Source organism: Phoca vitulina, unplaced genomic scaffold, assembly GCF_004348235.1.
Source record: "Phoca vitulina isolate PV1807 unplaced genomic scaffold, GSC_HSeal_1.0 scaffold20, whole genome shotgun sequence".
Classification (NCBI taxonomy): Eukaryota; Metazoa; Chordata; class Mammalia; order Carnivora; family Phocidae; genus Phoca; species Phoca vitulina.
Window position 1 is genome coordinate 41,755,502 of NW_022589723.1, and position 23,040 is coordinate 41,778,541.

Consider the following 23,040-nt stretch of genomic DNA (forward strand, 5'->3'; position numbering starts at 1 on the left):
GGGCAATCTGGAGGAAATGGATTCATTCCTAGAGACATATAAACTACCAAAACTGAACCAGGAAGAAATACAAAACCTGAACAGACCCATAACCACTAAGGAAATTGAAGCAGTAATCAAAAATCTCCTGGAGGGAGGGGAAGATGGTAGAGGAGTAGGGGACCCTATTCCAACTGGTCCCCAGAATTTAGCTGGATATCTACCAGAGCACTCTGAGCACCCATGAAATCAGCCTGAGATGTAAGAATATCTGGATCTCTACAAACAGAATATCTCAGGCGGTTGGTTTCAAGGTACGAAGCGGGGAGCCATGATTCCGCGGGCAGATATCGGAGGATAAACGGCAGCAGGAAGGAGCCTGGCTGTGGGGATCCTACACTGGCAGTGAGCGATAGCCTCCTGTGCTGCGGACGGGGCACAGACTTGCAGACCAGTAGCGGCGGGGAAAGGACTTTAGGGCAGCCCCCCAGGACGGAAACCCAGAGCGGCGGGGTCGCCCGTGCGAACTAGGAGCAGCTGGCGGTTTTAGAAGCACAAAGGGCAGAGATGTGCCCAGACGTGGAGGCAGGACTGGGAGCGCTGCAGAGGGGCGCACAACCCCGGACGCTGCAGTTTATAGCACCACAGACAGAAACAGAGATAGTGTGGCCTGGAGAGCTCACTGAAGAACAGACTGCGATCACTCTGCTATGAGGCAGAGGGTTGGAAATGGTCTCTTCCGCTCTGACTCTCAGAAGAGATGCGCAAAGCTGCCAGGGAAATTGGCCAGAGAACAAAAACCCCAAAAAATCGGTTCCCACTGAGCTGCATGATTCTGCACTGCCTCACCGGCGGTGCAGGATCCCCATGGCCAGTCTCCCTCCCGCTGCTGTTTATCCTTCGATATCTGCCCACAGAATCACGGCTCCCTGCTTGGTTCCTCAAAACCAACCACCTGCGATCTTCTGTTTGTAGAGATCCAGATCTTCTTACATCTCAGGCTGATTTTGTGGGTGCTCAGAGTGGTCTGATTGATAACCAGCTCAATTCCAGGGACCGGTTGGAATAAGGTGCCCTACTCCTCCACCATCTTATCCCTCATCACTTTTTATTTCTTTCTTAACTTATTTTTTGACCTACTAGTTGTTCAGGAGCATGTTGTTTAATCTTCACATATATGTCTTTACCAGTTTTCCTCTTGTAACAAATTTCTACTTGCATATTATTGTGGTCAGAAAAGATACTTGATTTATTTTGGTGGCCTAACATGATATATCCTGAAGAGTTTAATTGAGAAAAATATGTATTCTACTGCTGTTGGATGGAATGATATTTCTGTCTGTTTGGTCCATCTGATCTAGTGTTAAGTTCAGTGTTTATTGGTTTTCTGTCTGGATGATCCTTCCATTAATGAATGTTGTGTATTGACGTTCCCTGCAATCATTGTATTGCTATTTCTTAAGATTTTTTTTTTTTTAATTCATGAGAGTCAGAGAGAGAGAGAGGCAGAGGAAGAGGGAGAAGCAGGCTCCCCGCCTAGCAGGGACCCCGATGTGGGACTCGATCCCAGGACCCTGGGATCATGACCTGAGCCGAAGGCAGACACTTAACCATCTGAGCTACCCAGGCGCCCTTCCATAAGATCTTTTAATATTTTCTTTATATGCTTAGGTGTTCTGATGTTGGGAGGATAAATATTTACAATGGTTATATTCTCCTAATGAGTTGACCCTTTATCATCACAAAATGACCTTGTTTATGTCTTGTTTCACTTTTTTTTGGCTTAAAATCTTTTTTTGTCCAATAAATACAGCTCCCCTCTTTTCTTTTGATTTCCATTTGCGTGGATCTCTTTTTTCCCCATCATTTCACTTTCAGTTTATGTGTGTTCATAAAGCTGAAGTGACTCTCTTGTAGGCAGCATAAAGTTGGTTTTAGTTTTTTAATTCATTCAGCCAGTCTGTCTTTTGATTGGAGGTTAATTCATTTAAATTTAAAGCAATTATTGATAGGTATAGATTTCCTACTGACATGTTGTTTATTCTTTTCTTGTTTCTTTGTAATTCCTTTTTTTCCCTTTCTTCCTGTTTTGCTTTCTTTCTTTGTGATTTGATGATTTTCTGTAGTGTTATGATTAGATTCCTTTCTCTTTCTTATTTGTATCTCAAGTATAGGTTTTTGTTTTGTGGTTAACAGAAAGCTTACAGAAAACATTTTGTAGTAATGATAGTATATTTTAGCTGATAACAACTTAACTTTGAATGCAAACACAAGCACGTTTTTAGAGCCTTCCTCCTGCTTTGTTTTTGATTTTAAAATTTACATCTTTTAAAATGGAATAGCCATTAAGAAATTATAGTAGTTATAGATATTTTATTACTTTTGTCTTTAACCTTTATATTAGAATTGTAAGTGATTTACCCACCATTATTACAATGTTAGGGTATTCTGAGTTAACTAAGGATTTTCTTTTATCACTGAATTTTATACTTTCTTTTCTTCTTATGTTACTTATTAGTGTCCTTTCATTTCAACTTAGAGAATTCCTTTTGACATTTCTTGTAAGGCTGTTCTAGTGTTGATGAACTCCTTCAGATTTTGTTTGTAGGAAACTCTTTATCTCTTTTTCAGTGCTGAAGGACAACTTTGGTAATGTATTCTTGGTTGGCAGTTTTTCTTCTTTCAGTACTTTGCATATATCATCCCACTCCCTTCTGGCCCTCACAACTTCTCCTGAAAAATCTGCTCATAGTCTTATGTGGGTTCCCTTGTTCATAAGAAAGTTGCTTGTTTTAAGAATCTTTCATTATCTTTAACTTTTTAAAAAAGATTTTATTTATCTGATAGAGAGAAAGAGAGAGAAAGCATGATGGGCGGAGGGGCAGAGGGAGAGGAGGAGCAAACTCCCCACTGAGCAGGGAGCCTGACTTGGGGCTCAACTCCAGGACCCTGAATTCATGACCTGACCTGAAGGCAGATGCTTAACCAACTGAGCCACCCAGGTGCCCCTATCTTTAACTTTTGACAATTAGTTATAAAGTATCTCAGTGTGGGTCTCTTTGGATCCATCTTTGATATGTTTTGCACTTCTTGTATCTGGTTGTCTGTGTCTTTCTTTAGGTTATGGAAGTTTTCAACTATCTTTTTTTTTTTTTTTTTAATTAGCTTTCTGTCCCCTTTTCTCTGTCTTCTCCTTTTGAGACCTGTATAATGCATATATTTGTTCTTTTGATGGTGTCCCAGAAGTCTCTTAAGCTATCTTCATTCTTTCCCTCTCTCTCTCTTTTTTTTTTTTTTGTTCCTCTAATTGGATGATGTCCACTGCCCTGTCTTTGAATTCACTGATCCTTTTTTCTGCTTGATTTAGTCTGCTGTTGAACTATTGAATTGAATTTTTCAGTTCATTTATTGTATTCTTCAGCCATATTGTATTATCTTTGATCAAATTCTCCCTTGGTTCATACATTTCTCTCCTGACCTTAGTGAGCACCTCTGTTCCTGTTATTTTGAACTCTATGGTTCAAATCACTTATTTCCATTTGATTAAGTTGGTTTCTGGAGATTTAACTTGTTCTTTTGTTAAAACCACATATTCTCCTGTTTCTTCACTTTTCCTGATGCTCTATGTTGGTTTCTGTGCATTAGATAATATAGCCACCTCTCCCAGTGTTGTTAGACTGGCCTCATGTAGGAGATGAACCTCATCAGTTAGCTAATCCCATGCTCTTGGTTGCCCACCAAAACTCTGTGTTTGTTGAAGTTGCTATGTGTTTTTAGTGCCTGCAGTGGTTGTGGGTGTGTCAGAACTTGTAAGTGTCCCAAAGGCATGGGAAATACCCATATCCCTGTTCCGGTTCTTAAAGGACTACTAATTGCCAGACCCTTTAGGTTCCTGATGCAGGTTAATTGGAAGCATGGCCTTCCAGCAGCATTTAGGAAGTCAGGACATCAGATGTGTAATCTAGCCCCTATTAGGTAGAAACTAGGAGCTACCAGTTCATACTTACTCATTCTGTGCTAATCCAGTGGTAATAGTCACTGGGAGTGCTTCTAACTTATTCCCAGATTAAACCACCTCTTTGTTTTGTGTGGTCGCAGAGTTGTGAATGCTGAGCTGTAGAGTTAGATCATTTGAGAGCCATTCCCTCAACTGGCAGCCATAAAAGATGGGGACACCTAGACTTGTGGACAAGGTCCTTTTAGGGAGAAACTGGACTTGATTTTACTGTTGGAATGAGCTGAGAGGAGACAGTTGGGGGGAGATACCATCAGCTCTAAAAGCTTCTGGGAGGATCCCAGTCTGCCTCTACGTGCAGGCTGATCAGAAGGTTGACCCTCAGGAAGCAGGTGGGAAAGTATGCAGTCAGATGCTTTTAAGGGGAAACCCATAAGATGGGTATTTTTTTCTGCTTCCTCTGTACTGACTCCTGGGGTGGGGAGGGTCAGGGGACAATAGTTACATGAAGTGCTTATATGTCCATTTGAAAACTGCTCTTTAAAAAAATATATTGTTATGTGGGACTTGTGAATGCTGTGCCCTGTTTGCTATGAGAGCTAGGTGATTTGAGGGCCTGTCCCTTAGATGGCAACTGCAAAATATGAGACAAACTCCTTCCAGGGTAAAGCTGGATACTTGGTGCTATTGTTGGAGTGAGCCAGAGGGAGAATGTGCAAAGTGCTCACTGGCTCATTCAGGCTCCTGGGAACATCTCACTTAGCACATAGATTCAGGCTAATTAGAAGTTTGACCCTTAGGAGCAGCTGGGAAAGTATGTAGTCAAACTTCCAGGGAGAAACTGGGAGATGGGTGTTTTTGCCTGCTCCCTTTTCACTGAGCCTGGAGGGAATAGTCATGGAAAGTGCTTATGTGTCTGTTAAAACTGCTTCTTTGTTTACTGTAGTCTTGTAGGACTTGTGAATGCAAGCATATGTTGACTCTCAGAGATTGGTAATTTGGGTATGTGTCCCTCACATGATAGCCTTAGAGGTTGAGGTGTTACATGTGTGGTACAAATCCTTTGCTTCTTAGGGAGAAGCTGAGAATTGGCAGTTCCCTTCCTTTGGAAAGTGCCATGCCAGGGGTGGGGTTTATGGTGAGAGTGTATCTCAGCTTTTCCTACCTGTTTCCATGTGGGTATTTTCTCAGTTGCCCAGTGTGCAGGAGTCACTCAACTAGTTTCTGCATTTCTCACAAAGAGAATTGATCTGTGTGGAGCTGTGTATTTGGTTCATCTGAGATAGGCTGGAAGGAGACTCCTATGTCACCATCTTGGTGATGTCACTCCCCAGAGTTTTTAATTTCAATGAAATACAGCTTATCAATTCTTTTTTTCATGGATTATGCCTTTAGTGTTGTATCTAAATGGTCATCATCAAACCCAAAGTCATCTAGATTTTCTTCTATGTTATCTTATACAAGTTTTGCACTTTATGTTTAGGTCTGTGATCCATTTTGCGTTAATTTTTGTGAAGGATGTAAGGTCTGTGCTAGATTATTTTTCTGCAGGTGGATGTCAGTTGTTCAGCACCATTTGTTGAAGACTATCTTTTCTCTATTGTATTCACTTTGCTCCTTTGTCAAAGATCAGTTGACAGTTATGTGGGTTTATTTCGGCTCTGTATTCTATTCCATTGATCTAGTTGTCTATTCTTTCACCAATACCATACTGTCACGATTACTGTAATTTTTTATTTATTTATTTGACAGAGTGCATAAGCAGGGGGAGCATCAGGCAGAGGGAGAAGCAGGCTCCCCGCTGAGCAGAGAGCCCAGGACCCTGGGATCATGACCTGAGCTGAAGGCAGGCGCTTGACTGACTGAGCCACCCAGGCGCCCCTACTGTGACTTTATAGTAGCTCTTGAAGTTAAGTAGTGTCAGTCCTCCAACTTTATTTTCACTTCAATACTGTGTTGGTTATTCCTGGGTCTTTTGCCTCTATTATAAACATTAGAATCAGTTTGTCAATATCCACAGAATAACTTGCTGAGATTTTGATTGGTATTGCATTAAATCTGTGGATCAAGTTGGGAAGAACTAACATCTTGACAATACTGATTCTTCCTATATGTGAACATGGACTGTTTCTCCATTAGTTCTTCAGTTTCTTTCATCAAAATTTTGTTTTCCTCGTATAGTTCTTATAGATAGTATGTTAGATACATTCCCAAGTATTTTATATGTTGGGATGTTAATATAAATGGCATTTTTTATTTTAATTTTTAAAAAATATTTTTATGTATTAGAGAGAACACAAGCAGAGGGAGTAGCAGACAGAGTGAGAAGCAGGCTCCCCGCTGAGCAGGGAGCCCCATGTGGGGCTCAATCCCAAGACCCCGGGATCATGACCTGAGCTGAAGGCAGACGCTTAACCAACTGAGCCACCCAGGCATCCCAATTTTAATTTTTTTAAAGTAATCTCTACATCCAACACTGGGTTTGAATTTATGACCCCAACATCAAGAGTTCCATGCTCTACCGACTAATCCAGCTAGGCACCCTGGCATTTTTTTTTTTTTAGGTTTATTCATTTATTTTAGAGAGAGAGCACAAGTGGGAGGTGCAGAGGGAGAGAGAACCTCAAACAGACCCTGCACCAAGTGTGGAGCCCAACACGGGGCTTGATCCCACTACCCCAAGATCACGACCCTAGCTGAAACCAAGAGTCAGACACCCAACTGACTATGCCACACTGGCATTTTTTTTTTTTTTTTTAAGATTTTATTTATTTATTCATGAGAAAGAGAGAGAGGCAGAGGGAGAAGCAGGCTCCCAAGGAGCAGGGAGCCTGATGTGGGACTCGATCCCAGGACCCTGAGATCATGACCTGAGCCGAAGGCAGACGCTTAACCATCTGAGCCACCCAGGCGCCCCACACTGGCATTTTTTTAGATTCCAATTGTTCACTGCTGGCATATATTAAAGCAATTGACTTTTGTGTATTAACCTTATATCCCACAACCTTGCTAATAATCACTTACTAGGTCCCAGAGTATTTTGGTTGATTCTTTAGGGTATTTCATATAGATAAACATGCCATATGTAAACAAAGATGGTTTTGTTTTTTCCTTCTGAATCTCTATGCCTTTTATTTCCTTTTGTTGTCTTACTGCATTAGCTATGACTTAACAATATGATGTTGAAAAGGGGTGACGAGAGGAGACATCCTTGCCTTGTTTCTGATCTTGGTGGGAAAGCTTCTACTTTCTCACCATTAAATATGATTTTAGCGGGGCTCCTGGGTGGCTCAGTCAGTTAAGCATCTGCCTTTGGCTCAGGTCATGATCCTGGGTCCTGGGATCGAGCCCCGCATGAGGCTCCCTGCTCAGCGCAAGTCTGCTCCTCCCTCTCCTCCCCGCTTGTACTCTCTCACTGTCTCTCCTTCTCTCTCTTGCAAATAAATAAATAAATCTTTAAAAAGAATAAATATGATTTTAGCTGTAGATTTTTGGGTAGATGTTCCTTATCAAGTTTAGGAAATTCCCTCTTTTCCTATTTGTTGAGAGTTTTTGTCATGAATGGATATTAGATATTGTCAAATGTTTTTTCTGCATTTATTGATATGATCATGTGATTTTTCTTCTTAAACCTATTAATGTGATAGATTACATTGATTTTTGAATGTTGAACTAGACTTGCATAAGTAGAATAAACTGTACTTGGTTGTGGTATATAATCCTTCTTAGACATTGTTGGACTCAATTTGCTAATGTTTTGTAGATGATTTTTCCATCCATGTTCATGAGAGATAATGGTCTGTAGTTTTAATACTGTGTCTGGTTTGGTCATTAGGGTAATGCTGACCTCATTGAGTGAGTTAGTAAATATTCCTTATGCTTCTTTCTTCTGGATAAGATTTTATGGAATTGGTATAATTTTTTTCTTCATTGTTTGCTAGAAATCACTAGTGAACCCATGTTGGCTTGGTACTTTCTGTTTTGGGAGGTTATTGTTGATTCAGTTTCTTTAATGAAGGTAAGTCTTTTTGGACTATTCTTTTGTGGGTTTTGGTAGATTGTGTCTTTCAAGGAATTGGTCCGTTTTATCTAGGTTATAAATTTGTGGGCATAGAGTTGTTAATACTCCTTTATCATTTTTTAATGTCCATGTATTGTCCCCTCTTTCATTTCTGATTTTAGTATTTTTCTGCCTTTTTTCTTTCTTTTTCTTAACCTGGCTAGGGTCTTATTGAATTTATTGATTTTTTATGAAGAATCAGTGATTGGTTTCATTGAGTTTTCTCTGTTGTTTTCCTGTTCTCAATTTCACTGATTTTGTTCTAATTTTTCTTATTTCTTTTCTTCTACTTTGGATTTAATTTTATGTTTTGTTTCTTTTTTTTTAACTTTTGTAAGGTAGAAGTTTAGATGATAGGGTGCCTGGGTGGCTCAGTCGTTAAGCATCTGCCTTCAGCTCAGGTCATGGTCCTAGGGTCCTGGGATCGAGCCCCGCATCGGGCTCCCTGCTCTGCAGGAAGCTTGCTTCTCCCTCTCCCACTCCCCCTGCTTGTGTTCCCTCTCTCGCTGTGTCTCTCTCTGTCAAATAAATAAATAAAATCTTAAAAAAAAAAAAAAAGCTTAGATGATAAATTTCAGATCTTTCTTCTTTTGTAACATGCATTCAGTGCTATAAATATTACCTCTAAGCACTGCTTTTACTGCATCCCACAAATTTTGAAAAGTTGTAATTTTCTTTTCATTTAGTTAAAAATATTTTAAAATTTATCTTGAGGTTTATTTTTTGACCCATATGTTACTTAGAAGTGTGTTGTTTAATCTCTATGTATATGGAGATTTTCCAGCTGTTAGTATTTTCTAGTTTAATTTTATTGTGATCTGAGAGCACATATTGTATGATTTCTATCTTGTTAAATGTGTTAAGGTATATTTCATGGTCCAGAATTTGATCTCTCTTGGTGAATGTTCCATGTGACCTTGAGAAGAATGTGTGTTCTGCTATTGGATGAAGTATTCTATAGATGTCAATTATATTTGATTGATATATAGTTATTTGATGATTCTGTTGAGTTCAACTATGTCCTTACTGATTTTGTGCCTCCTGGATCTGTCTAATACTGATAGAGGGATATTTAAGTTTTTAATTGCTTTTAACACTTTCTCCTTGTCTCACAATCCTCACCAGTTTAGTAACATCCCATAAGGGGTTAATTCTTAAAAATTTAGGCCATTTATTTGAGGAAAGTGTTGAATATAAGTCCAATTTTATTTAATTTTGCTCTCAGAACTGATGAAAAATAGCATAGGAGAATAAGCAGCATATATAAAATCCAGAAACAAGTTATTTTAATTTTTTCTAGTTAAATTCTTAATATCTGTAGATTTAGGCTTTCAAACTATGCCTAAGATATAAGGCAAATAACCATCCACTGGATCAATGTGGGTAAGTTCTATGTCTTTTGGGGTTTTGGTGTTTTTTTTTTTAAAGATTTTATTTATTTATTTGACAGAGAGAGAGAGAGCACAATAGGGGGAGTGTTCGCTCCTGAGCAGGGAGCCCAATGCGGGACTCCATCCCAGGACCCCAAGATCATGACCTGAGCCAAAGGCAGTTGCCCAACCAACTGAGCTACTCAGGTGCCCAGTTGTATATCTTTTGAAGTCTTTGGTTCATTTTCTGTTTTTAATTTTGTAGACTTTAGCCCAGGGAACTCTGGGAGGCATTTCATATTGGCACTGAATGAAGGAGCAGATCTATTGAATGGTGGTTTCTCTGTGCTGTGACAGTTTGTCAAACTCAGCTTTCTCTACTCCAACTGTCTTGAATCTCTGGGATTTGATCACCTAGCTGTGCTTATTCTTGCTATAGTATAACCTGCATAAAACTAATAAATATTTATATTTATCATGATTAACTAATATTTAGCTGGATTAATAGCTAATATTTATTGATTACTCATGTGAGTCAGGAACTATTCTAAGGGCTTTACACAATTAGGTTTTTCTTTTGAGGATTAAAAGAAATAAGAGGTTGGTTATACTTATATATCTCTTTTACAGGTGACAAAACTATTAAGCAACTTGCTCAAGATTACGATTTGTAAGTGACAAATCCAAGTTTTCAACACAGGGCTGCCTTGCTCCAAAGTTCATTCTCTTAACTGCACTACATGCCTCAATCCCGAGGACTATCTGACTAAGTTTTAGAAACCAATTGCTTAGGACTGAAAGTATAGAACAACATGAAAGTCGTGCTCTCTTATAACAGCAAAACACGTATTTCTAAGTTTTCTAATTCTCAGCCCCAAATCTTATTCTTATAAATATAGCTTTAGTACTTTTTACTTCCTAACAGTGACAAATTGTGGTTTATACCAAATTGAGAATATAAAATATAGAAAAGTGCTTAGATGCTTTTTCTTTGAAATTACTGCTTTAGAGAGAGGAAAATATATCCATGGGTGTTTTAATTTAGTCCCAGTAATATTATCACTAACTTCCTCCCTCTCTCCATTTGTTCCTTCTTTCCTTTTTTCCTGTTGGAATAGATTGTGGTACTTTGTAGAAATTAAGCTTTTGGTATTTTAGTTTCTAATCTTGTAAACTGTGCCATTTTTCTATATTTGGAAAGGGAGGTTTAATGTTTTCATTTGAAATAAATTTGAGTTCCTAATATTGAAGTGTTATTTTATTAATGGTGCTATAAAATTTCATTTATCATTGTGTTTTAATAAAACCTCTTCTTATTTCTTATTTCAAAGCTTTAATGACAATCTAGTTATATACGTTCTCTTTCACAGAAAATTGTGTTGTGTAAAAATGATTTTATTTTAGTGTCTATTTTTAAAAATGGGGATGAAAGTCCTCTCCATTCTCTACCAAGTAGACAGAATATTTTTATATAGATTGTATTTATATTTCTAAAAAGTACTGATTTTATTTTCTTTCATCAAAGTTAAAGTAAAAGCCTTAGGTGATTGGATGACAAGGTTCTACCATTCTATGAAAATGTCAGGGGTCTTTTCCATATGAAGTTAATAGTGGCTCCATCATTCTATAAAGATGCAAAACTACAATGAGATATATCACCTCACACCTATCAGATGGCTAAAATCAACAACACAAGAAACAACAAGTGTTGGTGAGGATGTGGAGAAAAGGGAACCCTTGTGCACTATTAATAGGAATACAAGGTGGTGCAGCCATTGTGGAATAATTATGGAGGTTCCTCAGAAAATTAAAAATAGAACTACCCTATGATCTAGCAATTGCAATACTGGGTATTTACCCTAAAAATACAAAAATACTAATTCAGAGGGATACATGCACCCCCTATGTTTTTTGCAGCATAATTTACAATAGCCAAATTATGGAATCAGCCCAAGTGTCCATCAGTAGATGAATGGATAAAGAAGATGTGATACAGGGCGCCTGGTGGCTCAGTTGTTTAAGTGTCTTCCTTCGACTCAGGTGGTGATCCCAGGGTCCTGGGATCGAGTCCCACAACGGGTTCCCCTCTACCCTTCCCCACTCCTTGTGCTCTTGCTCTCTCTTTCAAATAAATAAATAAAATCTAAATAAAAGATATATATATAATGGAATATTATTCAGCCATAAAAAGGAATGAAATCTTGTCATTTGCAGCAACACAGATGGAGCAAGAGAGTATTATGCTTAGATAAATAAGTCAGTAAGAGAAAGACAAATCCCATATGATTTCACTCATCTGGAATTTAAGAAACAAAACAAACCAGCAAAGGGGAAAAAAGAGAGTGAGACAAACCAAGAAACAGTGTCTTCACTATAGAGCTCAACCTGATGGTTACCAGAGGGGGATTAAGAGTACACTTATGATAAGCACTGAGTTATGTATAGAATTGTTGAATCACTATGTTCTACACCTGCAACTAATATAACACTATGTCAGTATACTGGAATTAAAAGAAAAAGCTTAATAAAAAAAAGAAAAGAAAAATTTAAAAAGCCTTTTTTTTTTTTTTTTTTTTTTTGGTAAAATCAAGCATTTAAAAATGCACAGTGACTTTTCTTGCTCAAATTTATCTTTCACGAGGACTTTTCTGGTTGTTTACCTGAAATATTTAAAGACCAAATGTATAGTTGCAGCTTGAATTATCTGTCTTCCACAAAATTGTCTAGGGGCTACATAGTGACAAAAGGGAAAAAAAACTGGCTTCACTGCAGTTCAGTCATAAGACTGAAGTGATCTATTATCTGTATGTTTCATTTCCATTTTATTTTTTAATCTTTCATGTGTGCTTGAAAAAATACATATATTCTCTGGGTACAAAGATTTATGATATTTACTGGATCAAGCTTGTTAATTGTATTATTTTTCTGATTCTACCTCGCCTTTTAACTTGAGAGTAAGGTACATTTAACATTCCTATAGTGAGATTAAGGATTTATCTTCTTGTGTTTCTGTCCATTTTTATCTTATACACCCATTTCAAACAGTATTGTTAAATATATAATTGTTTTCTCTTATGGGATTTTATCTTTTATTAGTATGAACCATTTGTCTTTATGTCATTTTGTGGTTTTTGCCTTGAAATCAAACTGTTATTGCTGTGTGGTGCTAGGCTTGAAATCATACTGTTATTGCTGTGTGGTGCTAGGTTAGCATTTAGCTGCATTCGTTTTCATTCTCTTATTTTTTTAACTTTGTCAGCTAATTTTAGGTATGTCTCCTGAAAACAGTACAAAGCTGGATGGTAAGTGTTATATCTTATTATTTTATATTACTCAATTTAAAAACCTTTGCCTTGGGCGCCTGGGTGGCTCAGTCATTAAGCGTCTGCCTTTGGCTCAGGTCATGATCCCAGGGTCCTGGGATCGAGCCCCGCATAGGGCTCCCTGCTCAGCGGGGAGCCTGCTTCTCCCTCTCCCACTCCCCCCTGCTTGTGTTCCCTCTCTCGATGTGTCTCTCTCTGTCAAATAAATTAAAATCTTAAAAAAAATAAAAAAATAAAAAATAAATAAAAACCTTTGTCTTGGGGCACCTGGGTGGCTCAGTTGGTTAAGTGTCTGCCTTTGGCTCAGGTCATGATCTCAGGGTCCTGGGATCGAACCCCGTGTTGGGCTCCCTGCTCAGTGGGGAGTCTGCTTCTCCCTCTCCCTCTGCCCCTTCCCATCCAGCTCATGCTCTTTTTCTCTCTAATAAATAAAATCTTAAAAAAAAAAACCTAAAGACTTTGTCTTTTAATCTGAGATTAATGTCCATATAATTATTATGGTTATTGATTCTGTGGAATTATTACTACCAACCTGTTTAAGCTTTTTAAATTCATTATGTTTTCTTCTTTTGTTTTTATTTTTTCCTTTGACTGTGCTTTCTAGGCTGATCAACTGTTCTTCATTCTGTCCTTTTTTATTCAGTGGTTTAGAAATCTTTGCATTTTTATCTCATTTTCCATTTGTTCCTCTTACATTCAATTTGACCACAAATTTAAATACATTTTTCAGATCTAATCATTGCTAAAAAAATCTATATCCTCTCTTTGACCAATACTGAATGGCTTCATACTCCTTCTTATTTCTCATTTTGAGAGCTACCTGATTTGAGTTTCACATTATTTCATTTTTTAAAAAATTATGCATCAGCTATTATTTTGACATAAAAGGAAAATATAATCTTTATTTCTTCCTCATCTGGTCTCTTTCTCTTCTTACCATCAGGCTTCTTGTCAGAATTTCAGGATCTAGTCTTCTGTCTCTTAGTTTTTTTCTCATGATTTTCTTTTCTTTGACTTTTTGCATTAGATTCAGAGTGAGTTACTTGGCTTAATCTTCTAATTCACTACATCTTTTTCATAGTGGTTTCCTGCAATACAATTCTGATGCTAACCACCTGTAGTTAGTGTTAGATTCCATGGATTAAAGTGCATCTTGCTTGACAAAACTGCCTTACTTCAGATGCCAGTTGCAAGTTAGGGGTCCCCAGACCACCTGTTCTTTGACTTCAAATTTGGAGGTTCCCACAACCCCTCAGGTTCAATAAATTCACTAGAATAACTCACAGAACTTAGGAAAGTGTTCTATATATGATTACAGTTTATTATAATGGATATAAATCAGGACCAGCCAAATGTGAGACCTATAGGGCAAGGTGTGGGAAGGTCCTGAATGCAGAACTTCTGTGGTATCTCCCTGTGGAATCAGGATATGTTACCCTCCCAGTATATGCATGTGGTCACCAGTGAGAAACCTTTGCTGAGCTTCTGTGTCCCTGGTTTTTATTAACTTTTATTGTCATTATGTAGGTATGATTGAACTCAATCTCTAGTGCCCTTCTTCCCCCATCCTCCCCAGTGATTGGACTGGCTCAAAGCTTTGATTAGAGGGTTGGCCCTGTAATCACATTGTCAGTTTCTTTGGTGACCAGCCACATCTTGATCATCTTATTGGTATAAATTCATAACCTCAGGTATGATCCAAGGGGTTGATGAATAACAAAGACACTCCTATTACTTGGGAAATTCCAAAGATTTACTCTCCCTCCCAGGAAGCAGAGACAAAGACCAGATATATTCTTTATTATATAACACATTGTATTGGTTCTCTTTAAGTATTTGGTGGTTCTTAGTTGTATGCTGATCATATTTGAGATTTATTCTGCTTTCCTCCCTCTGAATGCTGTTTCTTCATATTATGATCTCTTCTTCAATCCCCTTTAGCCCCTGGGCTCTTCCAGCATTCCACCCTGGGGCAAACTTGTCTGTTGCCTGCTGCTTAGCTAACATAAGTGGAAGATTCAGTAGGAAGAGTTAATCCATTTAGATGTTTTTATTTTAGTCTTCCTATTATTTCCCTTACTAGTGAATCCAGGCCACCCTTCTCCTCTTACCCATTTCCTCTAAACACAGAATATTCTCAGAACGTTTCCCACCTTTTGCATCACTCCCTTCCTAAGCATATTTAAGCTTCATTCATTTCTGCTATAACTGCCATCCCATCTCTTTTCTTTTAGAGCTCTTAATTTTTTGTTCTGCTAATTACACTATTTTCTCTCAATCATATTTTTTTTTCATTGAGAAATACTATTTGTTTTGGAGGTAGAGAGAAAGCAGACACATTACTTTTATTTATTTATTTATTTATTTATTTATTTTAAAGATTTTATTTGTCAGAGAGGGAGAGAGTACAAGCAGGGGGAGCGGCAGGCAGAGGGAGAAGCAGGCTCCCCACTGAGCAAGGAGCCTGATTTGGGGCTCAATCCCAGGACCCCAGGATTATGAAGTGAGCCGCAGGCAGACACTTAACTGACTGAGCCACCCAGGCATCCCTAATTTTAGAATTTTGATCCAGTCTCTCTTCAATTATATTTTAAACCTGATTATTGCCAATCTGTAGGAAATACCTTGTTCTTCATATATTCATTTTGTAGTTAGCTACTTTATTTTCTTACTAGTTCCATGACTTTCTTGTTTGATTTCCTTTGGGTTTCCCAATAGTATTTTGATCTTCTTTATCTGTTTTCTTCTAATATTTATAGATTGGTGTTTTTTAATTATCTCATTGGATATTTCTGAGGCAATATTTGAAAATAGTAATAAAGGGTCAGACTTTTTCTAAGTTCAAAGGACTAGCTTTTGAATTTATTCACTAAGTCTGTTCTTTGTCTCTTACAGTTTATGATTTTATTTTTATCTTTATGCTTTTCTGAGGTTTGTTTTATTGACATACATGTTTTGCAAATGAGAGTTATATGTCAGTTACTGTTCCAAGCACTCTACATATATAATCTCTAATCTGTGATCCTCACTCTTGCAATATAGATTGTATAATTCTCATTTTACATTTGAGGAAACTGTGGCTCAGAGTGTTTAAGTAGCTTGCCCACGGCCATATTACTAGTAAGGGGTGGAGCCAACATCCACACCCAGTTCTCTGACTCGAATTTATTTCCATTTTTACTGTTCTAAAGAAAACATTTAGGACTATGAAACATCTTCCTAGGACACCTATTGTAATACATAGTAATCTTGCATGGTTTCAGTTATCTAGGTGTATTGATGAAAAATTTTGAAGACAAATTCCCAAAGATTAGGGTTCCAAAATTTTAACTTTTTCTTTTTTTTTTTTAAAGATTTTATTTATTTATTTGACAGAGGGAGACACAGCAAGAGAGGGAACACAAGCAGGGGGACTGGCAGAGGGAGAAGCAGGCTTCCCGCTGAGCAGGGAGCCAGCCCGATGTCGGGCTCGATCCCAGGACACTGGGATCATGACCTGAGCTAAAGGCAGACGCTTAACGACTGAGCCACCCAGGCAGCCAAAAATTTTAACTTTTTTAAAAAAAGATTTACTTATTTATTTCAGAGAGAGAGATAGAGAGAGAGAGTAGGGGGTGGGGCAGAGGGAGAGAATCCCAAGCAGACTCCGCACCAAGTGCAGAGCCCAATGGTAGGGCTCTATCCCAGGACCCCAAAATCATGACCCGAGCTGAAATCAAGAGTCCAGCTGCCCAACCAACTGAGCCACTCAGGTACCCCCCAAATTTTAACTTTTTAATTTAATTTTTTTAATACATTAAAATTAGAAATTATATGACTTCTGGTCTTAAGGAATATATGGTGGACACTATTGACTGCTTCCTCAATAGCCACTTCCCCCCTCTTCCTTTATCAAAAGCCGTATTTTGTTCAGTTATCAAGGTGGTCTTCTATTTCAGGTAATGTTTGGTCCCTTTTGAACTGTAATGGCGCTGACTCTTAATCATCTAACTCAAACATGGTGATTCCATTCCCCTTGCCAGTGATTGGTTTAGAAATGAGCAAATGATATCATTCTGGCCAATAATACTGGAGGAAAAGTCAGCTAGGTACTCTAGGAAAGTTTTCCTTACTTAAAAAAGGCATAGGGTAAAGAGTTTTTTATACCTCTGGATGTCATCTCAGTTACTTCCAGATTGCTGTAGCAGGCATGAGGCCATGAATATAGGCAGCCTACAAAAAAGGTTGGCAGAGCACAAAAAAAGAAAGATCCTGGGTCCTTGATGACATCACTTTAACTTTTGTTTAAGTCATTTTGAGTTGGTTTGCACTTGCAGACAGGGCATCTTAACTGATAGAGAATTTATTGAGAATGTGATATGATATGTGACCAAATCATATGTTTTACAAGTGCTGAGCAAGGTATACTTTTTGATTTTAGTTAAAAGCAGAGTTTTATAGTCATATTCCTGCTTTGATTCTAGACTTTTCCATGTAATGAGCAAGTTACTTAATTTCCCTAAGCCAGGGATTGGCAAACTTTTCCTATAGAGGTCCAGATAGTAAATATTTTGGGCTTTATAGGCCATACAATTTCCATTGTACCTACTTAACTCTGCTATTGTGACATGAAAGCAGCCATATGTAAATGAATGAGTGAGTGTAGCTGTGTTCCAGTGAAACTATTTATATTTGAATGCCATATTTCAAATGGATATAATTTTTACATTTTCATAAAATATTCTTTTTGTTGTTGTTTAACCATTTAAAAATGTAAAAAACCATTTTTAGCTTGAAGGCCATCAAAAACACCACCAATTCTAAGCAGTAAACTCTTCATCTGTAAAATAGGCATGATTAATACCCACCTATGCCAGGAGCACCTTGGAAAATATGACTGAGGTATAAGAGACTTTGTGACCATTTGCTACATGACATCTGGGAAGAAATGGACTGGTTAACTGGATTTTTAGAGTATAGTACTGCAAAGCCTTGGTAATTTAATTCCAAAAGCTAATTTATATGACAATAGGAGAAGAACTAGAAGCATAAATGTTCTGCTTCTTAAATCTTGGTCTCTGGAGACATTAAGTATAACTTGCTAATTATGTTATTTCTTTTAGAAAATAGAAGTTGTTTTTCTCTCAGTATCTCAAATGAAAAAAAATTATTCCATATCATAACTGTTAACTGTTATAAAAGAGTTCCTAGAGTACCTAGCAGACTTTTCCTCCAGTATTATTGGCCAGAATGATATCATTTGCTCATTTCTAAACCAATCACTGGCAAGGGGAATGGAATCACCATGTTTGAGTTAGATGATTAAGAGTCAGCACCCTTACACTTTGTCACTTTAGGAAACAGTCTTCAGGTCATACCAAAGACACTGACCATGGATGAACTGCTCCCCCGCTCTCCACTTTTTTCCCTCCTAATAATGGCTGACAGAAAAGAGGCAGTCTCAGCTGCTCAAGCATTTGCAATAAAAACCTCATTAGCAGGTATCTTAGAAACTATAGGAAGCAATATCTGATTATAACATAATATTAACCTGACTAGAAATAAAAGGGTCTTGTTGCAAAAGGCTCTTTGGTTGATTTCTGTCCCTTAGATTTCTGAATTTTTTACTCTCAACTTTATAAAAACAAAACAAAACAAAACAATAAATTAATTAGGACCTGACAAAAGGAGGTGAGTTCTCTCTGATTTTTGGCAAGGATTCTTAAAATCACTAAATTAGCATTCAGATTACATATACAGATTAAAGCAGATAGGTGTAAAGGTGTAAACCTTTGTGGGAATTCAAAAATTAGCCATTGTTAATTCAATTTTTTGTTATTTTTTATCCTTGCTTATTTTATGTCTCTTGGAGCTGTCAAAACTTGAGAGGTGTGGATGAATCATTACTACTGTAGTATTTCTGTCCATTTCTCTTTATATCTAACATTTTAATGCAATGTTATTTGGTACACAGTGGTTTAAGATGTTGTATTGTAAAATATACCTTTTATTAATATGAAGTGAACTTTATTATTCTATTTATTTTTACCTAAATTCCATTTTGTCTGATATTTCTTTCTTTCTTTTTTTTTTTGTCTGGTATTTCTATACAACCTAGTTTCTGTTGTCCATCCTCATAATTTTAATCTTTGGTTTTTGGTGTTTTTCTCTGAATAACATATAGTTGTTTCTTAGTAGTCTTAAGGGTTTTATCTTTTATGGTGGGTGATTTATAATAATAAATATAAATAATTTAATGATTATTTTCCTTCAGCCATCTTATTTTATGTATTATTTTTGTTCTGCCTTGATTCTTTATAACATTTACTGTATGATTTATTTCCTTTAATTTCACCAGTTACTTTAAAATTAAATATTTGTTTTTAATTCTACTTGATTACTTTTACCAGCCAGCCAACCAGCTTCTCTTTAATCTGTAGTTCTCCTTCAGAATCAAGGGTGGAATAGTGAGAACTGGTTTTTTGGTTCAAGATTGTGGATTTAGTACATGTGGACTCATGGTCTCATCTCTTCTTAAATCCCATTAAAATAGACTAGGAAGTGGGGCGCCTGGGTGGCTCAGTCATTAGGCGTCTGCCTTCGGCTCAGGTCATGATCCCAGGGTCCCGGGATCGAGCCCCGCATTGGGCTCCCTGCTCACCGGGGTGCCTGCTTCTCTCTCTCCCACTCCCCCTGCTGGTGTTCCCTCTCTCACTGTGTCTCTCTCTGTCAAATAAATAAATAAAAAATCTTTAAAAAAAAAAATAGACTAGGAAGATATGAAAAGGTGAAAAGGAAAGGAGGAGTTAAGGGTTACCAGTAGACTTGTGATTTTGACAGTTTTCTGGAAGATGGACAGTTTTCTGGAAGATGGAAAACAGATGTTGGTGGATTAAAACCATAGCCCCCAATGTGCTATAAGTAGGCTGCAGTGAACTGGGGGCACCAACCTCTCCTGCTTGCTAGAACCCCAGAGGGACTTCAGGCATAGTCTTGACAGGAAGGACAGAACAAGAGTAAGAAATAGGATTGACTAAGGTAGGGAGGGTGGGAAAGAGTTAACTGGAGATCAATATGTAAAACAGCTGCGATAATAACTCCTCCCCTCACCCCCCCCCCCCCATGCAGAATAGGCTGGAGGGATTGCAGTCAGGTGTATACTCCCAAGAAAAAAAGAAGTCTCTTTTCTAAAGAAATTAAGTGAAGTCAGTGGGGAGCTGGGACTTCCAATATGGGCTGTTGGCTCTGGAACAGGGGTCAGCAGACTTTATGTGACGTGTCGGATGGCGAATATTTTAAGATTTGCAGGTCTTATAAGGTTACGACTTCTGTGGTATATATTTCTTGAAGTTTTTGTGTTTGTTTTCTACAACTCTTTAAAAAGTAAGTCATTCTTAGCTCAAGGGCCATATAGAAACCTGTGATCTGTAATTTGCTTCCACACTGCTCTAATCTCTTAATCCTTAATCCTTAATCTCTCATCTGATGGCTCTACAGTCGGCTAGCTAGCTCCTTAACCAGCTCTTCCTGAAAATAAACCTGCCAGTCAGATGTTCTACCCAGGCATATAGAGCACCTAATCATAGTTCTTACTCACGGTGTGAGGTCTGTTGAGAAACAGATCTACTTAAAGAGCAGCAGAGGAATTCACAGCCCTTATCTAGAATAATCAACCAAATACTGCAGTTTTAAATGTGAGTAGACAACCAACCTTACCAGATATTTGAGGAAATGCAACAGAATAGAGAAGACCAAGATAAACAGAAAAACTGATCCTGAAAGGAAGTGATATAATGCGGGGCACCGAATAGAACCTAGAGATATTTTTTAACCAGTATATTGTGAGAGATTTGAATTGTTGTTGAATCCCTAAAATGGGAACAGTTGTAGAAAATTAGTAAGAGAATAAAAAGCTCTTTAGGAATTAAAGATAGCACTAAAGTTTTAAAAAAAGTCAATAGTAGGAATGAAAGGTACAGTTGAAAAACATCTCCCAGAGCATTGATAAAAGGAAATATGACAAAATATAGACCCACAGGGGACCAGCCTAGGGTGTTCAACATCCAAATTATAGGAGTTTTATAGCAGAGGGGGAAATTATCAAAATAAATAATAGATAATTTTCCTAAGGCTTAAGGAACATGGGCCTTCATATAGAAAGGGCACAAAATGATTGTCCAGCACTATTTGGAAAAAAATTTTTTGTGAGAATGAGACTGGGTATCATTCTCAAAACTTTAGAACCCCAAACATAAATTGAAGATTTTAAATATTTCCAGGGGGGCAGTGAGAGAACAACCAAACAGGTTACTTCCAAGTTTTAATGATCAGACTGGCATCGGACTTCTATCTTTATTACTGGATACTAGAAGAAAATAAAGCAATATAAAATTTGTTTTCCATGTAAATTAATATGACCAGTCAAATACTGTCATTCAAGTGCAAAGACAGAAGAAAGATGTCTTTAGTCATGCAGGAATTCAAAGTTTCTACCATATCCTGTTTTAGGAAGTCAATTGATGATGTAATGCAGGAAAATGAGAAAGTAAACCTAAAGGAACACAGGTGATCTAGGAAGTAGAATCGTCCAAAAGGTCATGCGAGGGAAATTTTAGAATGACAGCTGAATTAGGTAGCAGTTCTAGAGAACCTTCAGTACGGATTTGAGCAGGAGGTAGAGGAGAGCTTTGGAAAGGACCTCTCAGAGAATAAAAGGGGACTACATGCAGTAAATAGTATGATTAAGAGCTGAGTATTTGAGAATCTATAATAAAGCACATTATTTTTCAGTCCCCTCGCCCCTGCCAAACTATATGTACAAATAAGATGCAAATGTAAATATAACATGATTTTAATCTACAGCTTAAGAAAAGAAAATCTATTTTATGTTGCTCTGGGAATATTATAAGTGGCCCAGATATTGTGACACTGAAACAAAATAAGCTGTTATTTTTCATACTGCATGAATTTGCTGTGAATACTATTTACATAGTTATATTAATAAAACTGTGGTTTATTGGTTTTCAACTTTTAAAGTAAATTTAGAGACAAAGTTAAGAAAGACTTCATTAGGGTTACATATCAGAATATAAATGTTGAAAACCTTTGTGATGTAAGAGTCAAGATACAGCTATCACAGCAGAATGAGGAAGTGGGGAGAGAAAAGGTAGAAGCAAAGTTAGCAGCACAGTTATTATTTTATGTGATAAGGTGTCAGTGAATTGACTCAAGTTCACTGATTAAGATACATTATTTAAAATTACACATGTAACCAAGAGAAGAAATAAAGATAGTGTAACTTATCAAACATTCAAATTAAAGAGGAAGAAGGTAGTAGAAGGGAACAAAGCCTCATCTTTGCTAGCTGGGAGTTAGTTGTTGTCTAGGGTGCTTAATATAGAAATAGGATAAGGATTTTGAATTATGGAAATAAACACGAGAGAACTGATGCCAGAAACTGTGGAGCAAATCTTGCATTGGTCACATTGGTTCTTCTCTTATTTCTCTGATAATTTTTTTTTAAGATTTTATTTATTTATTTGACAGAGTGATAGAGCAGGAACACAAGCAGGGGGAGTGGGAGAGGGAGAAGCAGGCTTCCCGCAGAGCAGGGAGCACAATGCAGGGCTCAGTCCCAGGACCCTGGGATCATGACCTGAGCCAAAGGCAGACGCTTAACGACTGAGCCACCCAGGCACCCCTCCCTGATAATTTCTTAATGAGCTCCTTCTCCAACCATTAAATATTGATGTTTTCCATGGTCTCTGCCTCACACAGCACATGCACACTCTGAGCTAGTTCATTCACATAAATAGCTTGAGTAACCTACCTGTGGAATTTGAATCACAAATCTCTTATCTAGAACCTCATTTTAACCTGAATGCAAGATCTGCAGTTTCAAACGTTTTCCTTTTACAGGTCCCCGTAGCACTTGAAATTTAACATGACCAAATGGAAATCATTATCTTACTCATGAAATTTGTTTCTATATTCCCTTGTTTTTTTATTTTTTTTAAGACATTTATTTTAGAGAAAGAGAATGAGAGAGTGCGTGCAAGTGGCGTGGAGGGAGAGGGAGAGGGAGAATCTTAAGCAGACCCCTCATTGAGCGTGGAGCCTTATTTGGGGCTCAGTTTCATGACTCATGAAATCATGACCTGAGCTGAAACCAAGAGTTGGTGGCTTAACCGACTGAGCCACCCAGGTGACCCCACTTTGTGTTTTTAAACAGCTTTGTTGAGGTATAAATTATATACCATAAAATTCACCTATTTTAAGTGTATAATTCAATGACTCATCAAAGTTAGAGTTTATGCAGCCACCTCCACAATCCAACTTTGGCACATTTCCATCACTCTAAAAAGATCCCTTGTG

At 37.6% G+C, this 23,040-nt stretch overlaps 1 protein-coding gene across 8 annotated transcripts in view; it reads left to right on the top strand.

Moving 5' to 3' along the window:
• The window catches only part of NRG4 (neuregulin 4), a 171,720-nt gene that overhangs the window by 28,519 nt on the left and 120,161 nt on the right, over nucleotides 1-23,040 (top strand). For 6 of the 8 annotated variants that reach the window (XR_004301062.1, XR_004301067.1, XR_004301063.1 and 3 more), the window contains exon 4: nucleotides 12,624-12,666. The exons of 1 other annotated variant lie outside the window; for it this stretch is intronic. The gene's annotated coding sequence lies outside the window, so the exon portion shown is untranslated. Of the gene's footprint in view, nucleotides 1-9,999; nucleotides 10,035-12,623; nucleotides 12,667-23,040 lie in introns of those variants that run through there. One more of the 8 variants, XR_004301068.1, reaches the window with a different exon arrangement.